At 45.2% G+C, this 14,420-nt stretch overlaps 1 pseudogene; it reads right to left on the bottom strand.

Annotated features, from left to right (window-relative positions):
• Nucleotides 1-8,572: 8,572 nt before the first annotated feature.
• LOC123089224 (protein FAR1-RELATED SEQUENCE 5-like) lies at nucleotides 8,573-10,719 on the bottom strand (annotated as a pseudogene).
• Between the last annotated feature and the right edge of the window lie 3,701 nt (nucleotides 10,720-14,420).

Raw genomic sequence — 14,420 nt, 5'->3', positions numbered from 1 at the left:
AATGCAGTTTCAGCAACCAACTGCACTGGACGGCAACTAATATGCACATCAATTGTGCCTGTTGCCACATGGATAGTACATTCTTATGGCAAATAGAATGTGAACACAATGTGTCTGTTGCCATACCGTAGACAAGACAATGTGGCAAATTGGCTGCATAACATGGCAACCAATTTTGCATATCAATTGTATCAGATGTCATACATATGCTTTCCATGTGGCAATTTTCTGTCTGACCACATCATGTCTGTTGCCATGTTACAGTCAGTACAATGTGGCAAATTCATTGTACTACAAACGCAATTTTTGTGTTTTTGCCACAATGACTTGTGATATCTGAACACACTGTGGCAATTTTCAGGTTCTTGATTAGATGTTTTTCATCGCTTTTTTGTATTATGTGTTGCATTTTAACATGGCAATTTCAACCTAGCACATTTTTGCCGCTGAACACATGGCATTTCATTGGTGTATTTTAGGACAGGGTGTGAGCTGCCACATCTTAGTTTTTATGATGTTGAGGATTTTGAGACTTTCTATCGTACTATCTTGGGCTAACATGGCAACTTCAACATTTTGTTTTCAAGTGCATTTACGATCTGTACATTTTTTTTTGAAAATGCAACCAATGTGCTTACTTGCCACGTTTATGTTTTCGACAATCACAGGAGGGGTGTGTGTGTGTTCATGTTATATTTTTTTTATTCACTAGTTGACATTTTCTGTTAGGTGGCAACTATTTACCTCTTGCATTTTCGTTTCCACCGTGACAATGTGGTCTGTTCCTATCTCAGCAGAATGGCTCGTGGTGATCATCAAAATGATGATGATGATTTCATGGATCCACCACAGCATAATCGGACAACTGGACGGAAAAAATAGGGTGATGAGGTAACTATCCACACGCACACACCCCTCCTCCTGCTTATGTTTCTGGTTACCACCTCGAGCTTGCTAGTCGTCTGTCATGAACTAAAATTTCATGACAGTGCAAAACATGGCAACAACTGATCCCTTTTTGTCTGTTTTTTGCAGAAGAAGAAACGTATTCGCAACCAAGCCTCCCAAGAACGACTGACTACGTTGACTGACAGATTTACCGACGATCAGAAGGGAGCTGCTGCTAAGATGGGTGTGCAGGCTCTGATGAACGTCCGGTGCACGAATCTTGTCAACCCTGTATGCGACTGGCTTGGTGAGATTTACGACCCCGCCTCCAGGGAATTTGTGATTTCGGGACGTGGAAGACTGCCGTTGAACGAGGAATCCGTGTTCTGCACTTTGGGTGTGCCTCGTGGACAGATGAAAGTCCCGTGCGAGGTCAATAACGATATCGAGGAAGCGCTATTCCCCCGTTTGTTTCCTGGGTTGGAATCCATGGCGAATACGTCTGTACTGACAGATTCGCTGCAGGCAATGACGACCCACGGAGATGTTTTTAAGATGAAGCTACTCATGTATCTCATCTCAGCTGTTTTCGCGCCGACCACTTCTCTTCGGCCAAGCAACAAATGCTTCCCCATCCTGGTGAATGGTCCATCCTTACTACTTTATTTTCCTACAATCTTTTTGGATCCGATGTCATGTGTAAAGCTAGTCACTGCCAGTGCTTTTTGATGTTTTTTTTCCATTCGATTTCTGATGCGGCAACTCGTTGTCCTGAAAATCTTGTGCGGTGCAGGCAAAACTGAAAGATGTGAAGAACATGAATTGGTGTAAGTTCATAGCCGACTTCATGCACGATGCATTCTCAAGGAAGATGTACCAAAAGGGTTGTCGACTGCATTTAATGGTATTTTTTTACCAGTCTTATATGTGAACACTCTTTTTTAACACCCTTTCATTCATGCATGGCAACCTGATCATAACAAGATGGCAACTGCCACAATGACAATATGGCAATTGGCATAATGACAATATGGCAACTGCCATCATATTATGATGGCAGCTGCCATCATGACAATATGGAAACTGCCATTACACTATGATGGCAATTAGCACATACAGATGGCAACTTCTTCTTTTTCTATTTTTCATGCACTTCAACTTCATTATCATGGGAACATAGATTATCCTGGTTTTTTCCGAAAAGTGCCATGATGGCAACTAATATTTCTTTTTTAGAAAAATTGTTGTACATCATCTCATGTACGTCGACTGTCTTGATCTGTCCACCGTGGATTTTACTGGGACAGGAGGCCCGCCGCCTACGCACAAGTTTGTTGTTTCTGCATGGACTATCAACGCTGTCAAGGCTGTGCTTGCCGCAGACAGGGTAACTGATACCAAATATGGAAAACTGCAGGTTAAATCTGGTTTCTTTCTCCACACAGCATGCTTACAAATTTGACATGAGGCAACCGTCTGTGGTTCGTAAGAGATGACTACCTTTGTTATCCATGGTTGCCTGCGTATTGTATCCATGTCTCACTCCACATGGCAACTCTTTCATTTGTGCTGAAACTTACATTCTCTCTCTTACATCCTAGCTGTTTTTTTTGTTTTTTCCAGCTGATGGCCAAGCATGCTATAGACTACAGCGTGTTTGGGGGGCCTCAAAACTTTGGAAAGTGAATGGACGTGCACTCAGCTCCGTCTTGCCCTACTGAGGTAATCAAAAGATCTACATCTATTTGTTGCCTTGGATTATTTTTTATGTCGCGCAAGTGACTGTATGATGGGGTGGTTAGTTCTCCTTCTTTGTTTCGTGCATAGGCGAGGGCACCTGTTGAGCATCTAATTGGGCAGTTTGCATACGGAATGACCGGCTTGCTTGGGAAGTTGGTTGAGGGGTGGACGTCTCTTAGTGGCTCTGATAGTGACGCGGTTGCGAGGCAGTTCACTTTGTTTGTCCCAGAACGGACACATCGGCCAACTGGTTGTCGTGGCCGGTATGACTACAACAGTTTCCAAGAGCTTGCTGACACACAAGATGAACTAGATAGAGACGCTGGTCTCAACAAGGATGATGACGATGACATGGAGAATGCGGAAGAGGACACCGATGATGATGAACATGCTGAAGTTTTTTGCAGGTGCTAACAAGGGGAAGGATGCACCATATGTCCCCCCACCGGAGAAAGTCAAAGAACATACAGCTGCGAGAGGCGAGGGGGTGTTGCCATCAAAGAGGGGGAGGGATCCAGAGGATGTTGGGCAGGGTTCTCCTGGCAAGAGGTCTAGGACTGATCCCGTAGCTGCCAGGAGGAGGTTCGACTTTAAATTTAGTTTTTTGTTTTGTCTATATTTTTTGGAACAGAATGATCCCTTTTTGCAAATGATTTTACTAAGCGCGGCAACGAGTTTGCTGTCTGATAATTGCCACCCTTTTTTCCTCCATATTACACGTGTAGTGAGGCGACAGCTGGTGGACGAGCACTTACGAAGAAACAGGCACCAACGCTAACCCGTGCTTCTACTCGGTTGAACAAAGGTGCCCCCATTGCTGGTGACATCCCTTCTACCAGGTCTTCTCCTTGTACGACGAGTCCAACACCGGGGATCCTGTCGTGTTGCCAGACCTGAGAAAGCCAGTCAAGAAGTAGGTTTTCCACGCGCTTTCATTGACATAGTGCTATATTTTTTGATTTTTCAATGCATCCGTTTAGCTTGTCACATGGGCTTCTGTCATCATCCCCATATTGCAACTGCTGTTTTTTCAAAATGATTTTCCTTCCCTTTTATGAGTGCATGGCAACTCCTACTTGTTTTTACATGGCAACTGCATCTAGGCCAAATGGCGACTCTTACTGTAGCCTACATGGCAACTGCCATCTTTTTCCATTGGCTTGTGATCTCATCCCATACCTAGTTTTGAAATTGCATTACTAGCAGATCAGACATTTTTTAGCATTCTTTAAGTTGGCCAACATGGCAACTATTGATGGATTTGCATGTCAACCGCTAACTATGCCACATGGCAACTCATATTCCCCTCACATGGCAACTACAAGCTTTTCCACTCATTTTTCATTTTTATTTTACATTTGAAACATGGCAAATATTCTTTGTTCATTTTTAATACCTTTTTTCATGTGCTTTCATTTTTGCAGGGTGAAGAAGACTTCTACACGCGGGGCCAAGCATATCAGTAGGGACCCACTCGAACGCCTTCATTCAAAGTTGTCAATAGGGGGCAACTCAGATGTTCATGAGGCCCCAGGCGACAAAACTGTTGTTGCATCGTCAACTGTTCCCACTAACTCTGACGCAAGTGGTCGACCGTCTCCGCCTGCTGCAAATGTGCAGGCTAGAACAACGGGCATCCGTACATCGGGGAGTGACGAGTCGGTATCTGTCAGGACCGCTGAAATATTGCACACTCTGCTGGCAATGAAGGATGTTGCTGTTAGCCACGCCACCCCATCAGGAAGTGTTGAAGTGGATGCCCCCGAGACCAACCTAAGCAAGGAAGATTCCCGCTCATCTGACACTGATTCCAAGCGCGTGCGTGGCGGCACTCCTGTGCCCAAGATAGAAGTTGCTGAGGCAGCAGTTCATAATGATATGTCATCTGCAGGTGAGAGTCTTGGCACAACAGCTCCAGCTCCTAGCGGTGCAGATATTGCTCAGGCCACTGTTCCGCGTGCTGGTCTTCCACCTAGGCATCGTAGCCCCCGCAAGCAATCAACAGTCGTATCCAACACACCAGCTGCAGCTAGGAGCAGCAGAGATAAGTCTGGTTACGTCCCTGCGTCCACACTGTTCCCGCCAACTGCCAAAAGCAATGTTATGGAGAAACCAGAAGAGCAGAGTACAACTGATGCAGATGCCAAGCCGGGCACGAGTGATGAAGGTGAACGTCCGGAGCAGACTGCGCCTTTACCCATAGTGGAAATCCCCAGCTTAAATCTATGCACTTCCAAACTCCCAATCAACATCGGTGTCTCCTATAGCCCCAACAAGAGGATTGTCAACAAATCTACGCCCGTCACCACTGACAGCACGCCCCGCCCTATTGGCAAGCCTGATGATTCTGTAGCGGCTGATCTAGAAGATATGTTTGTTGATCTTTCACCGTTGGATTCTGCCCCGCAAGTTGTTCGCGGTCCGGCCAGTAGGCATGAGAGGCACCCAATGGCCTTCACCCCACCGAGCTTCATCCTTGGCATCAGTCAAGATCAACCAGTGGCTCAAGATCCTATGCCAGTTGCCTTTGCTTTTCCTGGAGGCATGCCCGCAATGATGGTGCAGCCAATGGTTGAGGACAGGAAGGCTGTCAAGTTCGCAGAGCCGATCGTCCAAGGTACATTTATCATGTGCTTTGTCATTTTCTTGTATACATCTTTGTAGTTTTACTTTTGTCTCAATCATATTTTTTTGGGGTTCTCACTTGTTATGGCAACTGATATGTGATGACATGGCAACTGGATTTGATGCACCATGTCACCTACATTTTTTTTGCTGCCATGCTGCATTTTTACATTGGGCAACCACATGGCAACTGTAGTTGTTGTCATATGGCAAATACAGTGCAATATACATGGCAACTGGATTTGCTGCATCATGTCACCTGCATTTTTTGTTTCCACGCTGCATTTTTCCATACGGCAAGCACACGGCAAGTGGAGTTGACACAACATGGCAACTGTAGTTGCTGTGACATGGCAACTACAGTGCAACTACATGGAAACTGTTGTTGTTGTGACATGGCAACTGTAGTTGCACCACACATGGCAACTCCCCACTTTTTGTACCTACATTTCACATCACGCACCCTATCTTTCTCACAATCCATATGTTTTTGATTTCTAGGTATCCTAATCCACTTTTTTGATCCTTGCAGGCACCCCTGAGGAGATTTCACCGTCACTTGATGAAGCTTACCGCAGGATTGAGGAGGCAGCATTGCAGAGGAGGTCCTCACGAGGGAAGGGGCAATCAAGTTCCAACGTGTCTGCAAATACGGTATCTGAGGATACCATTAGGAGTGCCACCCCTGGTTCTGTGAGGCAGCAGAGGATAGTTCACCCACCTCCCGCGGAAGACTACAAGCCCGAATTCAGGGCCACAAAGGAACAGACCCAGCTGTACGATATTGTCAAGCGGTTTGAAAATGTGAGGGCCAGCAGCAAGCACATGAAGGAGCTGAAAGCGTAAATGAACACACCACATAATCTCTCATTTTGCTTTGCTCTCTTTTTACCATTCATCTTCTTCGTACTTTCTATACATGATCCGTTTACGTTTTAGTTCTTTCATTTTTTTTACTTAGTAGGCATGATTCTTTCATGTCATATCATTTTCATACAGCTCATGTTTGGACAGAACCAAGGTCATTCAATGCGAAGCGACGTATGTCGACCTGGGTGATCTTACCGAGTCCGTGAGGCCAAACGGTAAAGTGTCGAAGAATGTAGTTGCATGTGGGATTGACTACATCAACAATTATACGGATGTGTGTGCCGACAAAACAATCATGCATTACAGTGTGACCTGCAAAATATGGGATGGTGACTTCCACCAAAAAATCCTGAGGAAGAATTTTGCTCAACACGGTGAATTCAAGCTCACACTGAAGAAATATGTGAGTTCTCCTCTCCTGTTTTGCACTTTTTTTCACATGGTATGGTTTTTTGCCATCATATGCACTCTGTTTATGTGGCAGATGTTTCATGTGGCATCAGCTGCCGTGCAAACTGACTTTTTGATTTCTTGCATCCCGTGAAAACTGTGTGGCAACTTCAAAGTAAAATACACGGCAAATTTTGTTCATACATGGACGGCAACTTTCTTTCAACTACCCCAACCATAACTAAAACATTCTACGTGATTCTACATTTTTTTGTCCCCCTGATGTTCTTCATGTGAACTCTGCTTCTCATTTCCTTCACTTTTACATGCAGGTCATGTTCCCCATGTTCCAGGAGCTTGCACCACATGACCCACACGACAAGTGTGGTCACCACTATACGATATGTCTTGACCTGAAGAACCAACGCTTTGAGGTGCTTGATTCAATGCATTTGGTAGTTGATGCAGACCTTACTTCGCATGCTGGATTCTTCATCAACAACGTCAAAGAGACATCGAACCGTCACTACAAAAACTCAAAGGTCCAGATCATACATTTCCCGACTGAGTACGTGGCGACCACGAATCAAGGGAACACGTAATTTCCTACCCCCCCCCCTCCTTCATGTGCCATTTACATCAATCCCACCCCTCTGTTGTTTGTTACATCTGAATTGAAGTTTATCGATGTTATGTCTGTCCTCTTTTGCGAGTTCACCTGACTCTTTTTCTTGTACAGGATGGACTGTGGCTTTCACATGTTGGAATACTTTGCAAAGTGGGAAGGTAGACTTGTCCCCGCTGTCACAGCTGCAACGATCGTTGAGCTCCGTAAAATCTACACATGGAACTGGTTGACGAATGAAGATTTCAACAAGCGGTCCGGAGCACGCGAGTTCGTGGAGGAAGCTGTCAAGAAAGTCATCAAGAAGTACAAGTGATCACGTGGAGTTACACACCGGACGCAAACCTTACATTCTGTTGCCGAGGAATGTAAGGTACTATCTCTTTTGTTCTTGTCAAAAACTATGTTCGTGTGCTATGTTATGACTGCTACCCCGCGTAGCCTATTATGTAGTGGTGGTGTGTGAGCGACATTTGAATAGGTTCTATAATATTTGTGTGGATGTGAACCTATTTTAGGCATGACAGCAGATATGTTTTATGTTTATCATTATTACTACGGATTCATCGTTTGTAGCACCAGTTTGCTGTTTCAAATGCGTCTATGATGTTTTAAAACATGGCAAATGTAGTTCATCAGACAAGGTTAGTGAAAGTCATCGTCGTTTTTCATTTGGCTGTTTTGCTTCTTCTTTTTCATCGCTAACTGCACCGGCTAGCATGTAGGTTGATCATGTAGCCACAACCTTTCCTGCGGTTGATGCACGTTACGCTTTTTTCAACTTGTTTCCCATACATTGCACACAACACACTATGTGTCACTAAACCGCGTCGAATTATCATGGAAATATATGTGATGCATAGTCATTACTAATACCATGGCATATTTTCAATATAGCTAATATGGCAGATTCAGTACAAACAACACGGCAGATCCAGCATAATTAACATGGCAGATCCAGTAATCCAGTACAAACAACACGGAAGATCCAACATAATTAACATGGCAGATCCAGTACAATTAACATGGCAGATCCAGTACAACTAACATGGCAGATCCAGTACAACTAACATGGCATATTTAGTATAAAATAGCATGGCATATTTAGTATAAAATAGCATGGCAGATTAACTACACATAACATGGCAGATCAAGTACCCATAACATGGCAACTACATTTATCCATTCAATGTATTCTCCTTCAACTTCTGATGCTCCTCAAGAGTCATTCTCCCAATTTAAAAAAAATCATAACATCTAGGGGTACAAAACAAAATGTCCACAAGGACCATGTCACAGCGCCCCAATTTTTGCTTATAGATTGCCCGTCCCTTTCTTTGTTTCCTTGTGTTTTGCTTGAATCTCCAATCCCGATTTGTACCTTATCTCTCTTGGACGACCCTTTGTGATGGAACGGGGTGGGTTCCTGACCTGGGTTTGTGTGCTTGCTGTTCCAGATCCTATCTCTGAGTTTTCAGATGATGGCCCCGTGGACGAAGGCACACTTGATGTGCGGGGGAACCTGTGTAAGGCTTCCTCAGCTTTCCTCTTCTAGCTCTCTTTTCAGGGCCTTCCTGTGTTTTTTTGCGACTCTCGCTGTCTCATCACTCTTGCACGCTTCATCAATTAGCTCAGCATAATTCTTTGTCAACACAACATGCCTCACGGCTTCCATGGTTGACTCCGATCTCCCGTCATGCACAGCCAGAACTGCGTTTGTTTTCTGCGGCGCCAACGTGTCGTCAGCATCCCAAGTCCATCGCCGCCTTATGAAATGGCGGGGCATCTGTGTCACAGCGTTCATGTCCATTACTTTTAGTATGTGACAGCACACAATGCCGTCTCATTCAAACTTGCAGCATTGGCAGTAGTATTTGCCTTGGCCAATCGAGGCTTTCACGAAGTAGTTCCTTCCTTTGTTCGGGTCTTCAGGTTCTGAATCTGACATGCCCAAAATAGAACACACCTTGAACGTATGTTCGTCCACCTGGAAAGCCGTGAACATGCTGGCACGCTTTATTTCTTCCTGAAATCTGCAAGTTTTGTGTGTTTTTTGTTAAACTATCGTGCGCTCTTTTTTTGTAGCACCTTATGTTGTCATGGAAATAGAAATACATTCTGTTTGAACATGGCAAACATAGTACATTGAACATGGCAAATATAGTACCTTGAACATGGTAACTGCAGTACACCAGACATGGCAACTGTAGTAAACTAGACAAGGCAACTATAGTACATTTTCAACTGGCCATTGTCATTTCCACACCAACATTCCTTAATGGAGGCACATTGCATAAAACATGGCAACTGCATTTTTATTAAACATGGCATCTACAGTTGAGTAAACATGGCAATTGCATTTTCAACAAACATGGGAGTTGCATTTTAGTAAACATGGCAATTGCATTTCAGCATATGTGTCGACAATATAACATTTATCAGTTGATGTTGGCATTTTCATACCAACATGCCCCAATGGATGTACAGTGCATTAAACATGGCAACTGCACTTCATTGAACATGGAAAATGCATCCGAGCAAGCATGGCAAACAAAATTTTCATTGAACATGGCAACTGGAGCTAAGTAAGCATGTCAAACAGTATTTCATTAAACATGGCAACTGCATGTCATGGAAACTGCATTGCACTACATATGGCACCTACTGCCTTAGTGCTTTTGCGCAAATAAGACTGTAACGCAACTGACTTACTTGTTAAAAATCTTGTTGGTGTATATCTTGCTCATTTGCCTCTCCATCGGTAAATACGTTAGCAATTTTGGCTGCTTTAGCGCGGTGGTCGCTTCTTGCTGTAGCTCAGATCCCAGAATTTTTTGTTGCAAAGTTGTGTATTGCTTGGCAAACTGTAGCAATGAGTTGCCAGGGCTCATGTACCGCTTCAAAACAGCATTGAACCCCTCGCTGCGCTGCGTAGTCTGCAGAAAGGGGAAGAAGCACTGCATGAAGTAGGCCGGCACCCAGTACATTCGCTTCTCCCACAGGCTAGCAAGCGTCTCGTTGTCTTGGACTTGATATGTTTCAATCATGGCCATCCAGCTCCTTTCAAACTCCTCCACCGTCAAGCTGTGGTCCACGCACAGCTCGAATGCCTTGTGGAGCTCTGGACGGTCAGCAAAGAACGGTCCTAGCGTCTCCTCAGCCTTCTTTATAATGTGCCACCTGCAGTGCCTGTGCACTGCCAACGGAAAGACCTCCTCTATGCCTGCACGCATGCTGAAATCCTGGTCTGTTATTATGTTCATCGGAGCAAGTCCATCCATGCACTCCAAGAAGGTCTTGAACAGCCAAACGTACCCATCCGTGTCTTCGTTCCGAACGAGCCCGCAGCCGAACTGCAACGACTGATTGTGGTTATTTATTCCTATGAACGGAGCGCATGGCATCTTGTACATATTAGTGAGATACGTCGTGTCAAATGAAATGCAATCTCGGAAATGTTTGTAGGCTCTCCTTGCAGCACCATCCACCCAATACATGTTCCTGACATGGTCCTCATCGTCTAACCTTATCCTGTAGAAGAAATCTGGATCTTCCTTCGCTTTCTTATCGAAGTAGGCCATTGTGGCCTCTATGTCAGCCAACTTGCTCTCTCTACGGTACTTTGCCTGTAGGTTTGTGACGTCAGCTGGTATGTAGGGCATGCTACTCAGAGTCCCCTTTTTGCTGTGGATGAGTGATAGTATCTGGACCATTCTTGATGGATCGACGTTACAATCATGTAGCAGTTTTACGAATTGCCTTTCGACGGGGGTGAATCCTCTATGGGCGGTCAGAAATTTTACCAGGTCGAACTTCTTTATGAGTTTGTGGATGTGCTCGTCAAAATAGTCAGTGACCACATACTGTGTTCCATCTACGTTTAGCTTACATCGGACAGGGCATCCCGTCTTGAGAATGATCCCTCTCTTTTGTTCCGGAACGACAGGCACAACACCTTTCCCCTTCTTGTTCCTTCGTGCCTTGTGGCACCTCATCTCACCTCTGCTGTACTTGTTTGTTTTCTTAATCTTCCTATGGTATTCGGTGTTGACCGCAAACCCATGGAACTTTGCATATGTCTGGTAGAATTCCTTTGCTTCTTCGAATGATTCAAATCTTTGCCCAACGTACGGTGGCTGAGGTACCACGATCTCTGATTGCCCATCATCTTCATCCCCTTGTGCCTCGTCGTCAGTTTCATCATTCACTTCAGTATCGGCGGCAGTTTGATCTACTTGAGTGTTGCCAGTGCTTGTGTTCAAAGGGGTGCTTGTCGGCATTGCAGGAATGATTGCCATTTTTGACTCTGACTCGGTATTGTCTGCGGCATGACTTGTGGCTGGCTGGAGGACCGCGTCTTCCGTGGGCTCAGAGCTTCCCGCAGTAGATGCCCCTACGCCGCTGTTCACTTTAGTCGTAGGCCCTGTAATAGAAAAAACAGGGACAAGCGTAAGATCTTTTGCTTGAATGACATGTTTATCGTAACGAAGTACATCAACTTCAAGTGATTTGGCATGACATCATTCAAACAAGCAAGATGTTAGTCTGCATGTCGACATGCATGGCAACTGTAGTTGTCTAGTCATGGCAGCTACTGTCCAACAAACATGGCAACTACTGGTTTTTCAGTAGTTGCAGCAGTCATGCATGGCAACCAGCTCATTTTTTCAGTATGAAAACTTGGATTTTATGTGCATGGCAGCTGTAGTCCTGCATACATGGCAAACTGCCGCCAACGTATGGCAAACTAGTTTGTTCTAGCATCAATTTTTTTATATTCTAGTCTTGAGTTCACTATGCAAATTTTTCATTTTACCTTGCTGTGATGTATGTGCCCATCTTGTGTGGTCCGTAACACCAAATTGATGTGCTCTATCTGCATTGTGTGAAGCTTGCCATGAGACGTTTGTCGGGGTAGAAGCATCGTAATAACCTGTAAGCATGGTATTAGATGGGTAATGCATGGCAACTGCAAGTTGTCCATGGATGGCAAATGCAAGTTGTCCAGGATGGCAAATGCAGTTGTCCAGGGTGGCAACTGCAAGTTGTCCATGGATGGAAACCGCATTTGTCGATGGATGGCAACTGCAGTTGTTATGGGATGGCAACTGCAGCTGTCAACTACGCTCCTTCTGCTAATTCATCGTCCGCAACTTCACTTTTTATGGACTAACATGTGTACGACGTCGATGGCGGGTACATGGGTGTCGATTGCCGCCACGTGCTGCACGAAGGCTCTTCATTTTTTCCCGACATAACTCGTGAGTCTTTTGCCATCCTTTGCAAGTTTATTTTTCATGTTCAGACCAGTATGTTTCATTTTCGTATGCGTTACCTTGACTTGCCACATTAGCTACTTGAAGTTGGATGCCCACACATTTGTCAGTGTTAGCGCCCTGTGACTGAACTTGCCATGGTGCCCCCCTGAGTGTGTTTTGGTCATAAGAACCTGCAAAAAAATGACACTGTAGGACATAAGTAGAATGTTATCTTCATCGTCGCGAACATGAAAAATGTTCTTTTTCTTTTGTTTTCATGCATCATAGCAATGCCTGCGTACTGTTCTAGTAGTGGCAGCAACGGCCCTGCAGAAATGAGTTGACTGTATTCTGATGCATCCCAAGGGGACGTTTCTGGCCTTTGAGTACCGAAAAGATCAGTGATATCTCCGTGACTCATTCTTTCCCGCGTCTCGTTTTCTGCCACCATGCTATCAATCACTGCATGAACAAGAATGCATCAACAATCCACAAAAAATGTATCCTTGTGCTGCTTGCATGTAGAAGTTAACATGTCAGTGTTATCACATTCCCATACGTAGGTAACCAGCATATCATGGCTAGTAGGACATGTACATCCACTATCTTTTTCTAAAATATGGGTGCTAGCTAACCGTTCGATTCGATGGCATCAGCCACTACAATAGGATGGCAAGCTATAAGTTGACATGGTGGCAGTTGACGACAATGATAGGTGGCAACTGACGTTAGACACTAGTGGCAATTATTTTTGACAGCCTATATTATTCCAAATTTTTCAATTTTCTCTACCTTTTTATGGATTCCTACACATCCATTCATTTACCAACTACGTGCATCAATCTACAGAGAACTTACGGTTATATCTAACACAGTACATGGCAGATCTAGTGTACTCTGCTTGGCAACTGCGAAGACACACAACCCACGTAGGATGGATCTAGTTGCCAACCTCGTCGGTAATTTTGTACTCTGCGCCACGTAGAAGGATGAGAAGTAGTAGTTAGATCGAGAGATTACCTGCTTTTAGTTGGTCTTCTTTGGAGGGCGTTGTTGGATTGGGGGTGGGGGGAGGGGGTGGGGGGAGGGTGGGGGTGTGGTTTCAGGTGGGAATGCCCTACGGATCTGATCTGGTTGCCATGGCAACCAGAGAAGGCCGGCGATGGAGGTAGGGGTTCGGGAGGTGGGAGAATATGGGCGGCAGTTGAGATTCGGGAGGTGGGAGAAGAGAGCCGGGATGGATCGTGCGGGCTGCTGGGTCCTCTGGCCCGCACGTCCGGGCGGGGTTGCCACACATCAGACGTGCGGGCCGTGCCGTTGTGCGCGCGGACGTGGTCGTGCCGGCTGGTTGCTGTCCATGCCGTATGAGGCATGTGGCACAACCCCCCACACACACCGGACGTGTGGCAGTTATCCGGACCCCAAAATATAAGAACGTTTTTGACATTATGCTAGTGTAAAAAACGTTCTTATATTTTGGGACGGAGGGAGTAGTAATCTACAATAGCACAGCCCAGTTCTTATCGGTGGCTCGATCCGCGTCGCATCCTCTTGTTGAATAAATTCGTGACATGGCAGCCATATCGACTGAGATATCCTGAATCTGCAAAGGCGAGTCAAGTCGAGCCGATCCGCCCTCCATCTGGAAACGGGAGAACCGACCCGACGCGATCGAGCTCATCCACAACTCAACTCATGCGGATGCACACGCAATTATCAACAGTTCATGCCCAACTTGCCCACAAACTCTACTCGGCAATGTTCGGAATTTAAAATTGTGAGACAATAAAGACTGCGGCTGCGTTCGGTTGCAGAGTACCCTCACCCTACACCAATTCCCCATGGGGACCAAATACCTCTCAATATGCAATTCATGTCACTTATAATGCATTTAATCCTCTAGTATTTGGGCGTCAATACCAGCAGTTTGGAGCAACAGCAGCATAGTAAGTGGTACACACTGCTTGCAGAAACACAAGCAAGAACCAAATTTCATAATAAGCGAGCATAGCGATCAGCAACTG

Source organism: Triticum aestivum, chromosome 4B (assembly GCF_018294505.1).
Source record: "Triticum aestivum cultivar Chinese Spring chromosome 4B, IWGSC CS RefSeq v2.1, whole genome shotgun sequence".
Classification (NCBI taxonomy): Eukaryota; Viridiplantae; Streptophyta; class Magnoliopsida; order Poales; family Poaceae; genus Triticum; species Triticum aestivum.
The sequence above is the reverse complement of the archived record's forward strand: the minus strand, read 5'-3'. Positions and strand labels throughout refer to the sequence as shown.